The 1970-nt window shown below is 39.6% G+C and overlaps 1 protein-coding gene and 1 long non-coding RNA gene across 8 annotated transcripts in view; one reads left to right on the top strand and one right to left on the bottom strand.

Annotated features, from left to right (window-relative positions):
* Positions 1–1970, top strand: part of Uimc1 (ubiquitin interaction motif containing 1) — a 78239-nt gene that overhangs the window by 40242 nt on the left and 36027 nt on the right. The window lies entirely within an intron of this gene.
* On the bottom strand, positions 345–1970 carry LOC116081613. The gene is made up of 2 exons (XR_004114933.1): positions 1886–1970; positions 345–505 (listed from the first exon to the last, which is right to left on the bottom strand). It is a non-coding gene; the product is annotated as an uncharacterized LOC116081613 (long non-coding RNA).

Below are 1970 nucleotides of genomic sequence, written 5' to 3'. Positions count from 1 at the left end.
TCCCTCACCTTTCTCCTTCCCTCACCTTTCTCCTCCCTTCACCTTTCTCCCTTCCCTCACCTTTCTCCTTCCTTCACCTTTCTCCCTTCCCTCACCTTTCTCCCTTCCCTCACCTTTCTCCTTCCTTCACCTTTCTCCCTTCCTTCACCTTTCTTCCTTCACCTTTCTCCCTTCCCTCATCTTTCTCCCTTCCCTTCTCCCTTGCTTCTTACTTTTTCCTTTGCTTCCTCTCTCTCCCTTTCAAATAAAAATGTCAGTTTCCTTTCTGAAATTTTCCTCCATGTTTGTGTGCTAAGTTAGATCATAAGTCATTTTTACCAGACAATATTTGAAAGCCTCATGTGCACTTTACTTATTTTACTTTCCATTGTTGAGGATCATGGTCTTTTAGGGTACTTGTGTCGTCCTGACTTTGTATTTCTTGGATTTTATTGTTGTGATCTGTGTATCTGTTGGTTACGCTAGCTCTTCGGGATTTTGGAGGTGGATCTTCTTACTTAGCAGCCTACTCGGGAGGAAACACACTACTATAGCAGCAGTAATATCAAACTATTAGATATAGAAATACACAAAGTCAAATATATCTCATTAATATATAGTCAGTTATATAATAACTGTATAACTGAAGGTACCATTCTGCTGTAGAATGTGGTATGACATTAAACATTCTTTAAAGAAAGTGTGGAAATAGCAAATGAGTGAGAGAAAAGGGAACTGGAGAAGGGGAGAAAAGTGGGGAGCAAAGTTAAATAGATGAAAAGAAGAAGAAATGAATAAGATGGGGCTGGAGAGATGGCTCAGCGGTTAAGAGCACTGACTGCTCTTCCAGAGGTCCCAAGTTCAATTCCCAGTAACCACATGGTGGCTCACAACCATCTGTAATGGGATCTGATGCCTTCTTCTGGTGTGTCTGAAGACATTGACACTGTACTCATATACATAAAATAAATTAATGAAAAAAAGACATGAAATAGAGAAAAACTTGGGAGAAGAGAGAGACAGGAGTAGGAGAGTAAGAAAGCACCACTAAATAGAAAAGTTCAAAGCAAAATTTAACAAATGTAGGATGGGGAATAAAAGCATAAAATATAACAATATTAAAAAGTCAGTAAGATAAACTTGACATGAAAGGGGGGAAAGAAGGAATCATTGGGGGAAAAGAGTGAAAAAGAAAGCTGAGTCCTGCTGGTACCTACTTTAATCCTAGCTCTTCCCAGAAGGCCAGCCTGGTCTACATAATGAGTTTCACACTAGTTAGAGCAACACAATGAGATCTTGTCTTAAGAAAAGAAACTATGGCAAGGTTTTTTCCTAAATAAAAAAATAAAATGGGTAAACAAAATTAGATAAATGAAGAGAAATAATAAGTAAAAACATTTAAAAATATTTAACTACAATACCTTCTACCCACTCTACCCCTCACCCCTCCAAAAAAAAAGGAAAAAAAAATACTTTACTAGGGTGACAATGACAGAAGGATTTTGGTGAGTTTGAGTCCAACTTGGTCTACATAGTGAGTTTTAGGACATCTAGGCCTACATAGGGAGAAAGCAAAACAAAAGAAGAAAAATCCTGGATAATAGGGCTGAAGGGACTTGCTCCCCAAGCTTGATGACCTGAGTTTGTTTGATCACCAGACCATGTGGTGGAAGGAGGGTACTAGCTTGGAAAAATTGTCCTTTGATCCCCATGCCTGTGCATGTATACATCACATAAGTAATACAAGTGAGATATTCAAAGTCCTTTGAACATGTAGGGGAAAAGTCACACATAAACACAAAACAAAATATAAATACAGAGAAAGAAGAAAAGATGAGCTGTTCTACCAGCTTCTTTCTGGATCCTTGAATAATGCTTATGGAGTCAGGAGGAGGGTCAGGCTGACCTTGGACCTTTGCTGTGTGGAGTCAGGAGGAGGGTCGGGCTGACCGTGGACCTTTGCTGTGTGGAGTCAGGAGGAGGGTCGGGCT

This window comes from Mastomys coucha, unplaced genomic scaffold (assembly GCF_008632895.1).
Source record: "Mastomys coucha isolate ucsf_1 unplaced genomic scaffold, UCSF_Mcou_1 pScaffold7, whole genome shotgun sequence".
NCBI lineage: Eukaryota > Metazoa > Chordata > Mammalia > Rodentia > Muridae > Mastomys > Mastomys coucha.
This window is presented reverse-complemented; position numbering and strand designations above follow the sequence as displayed.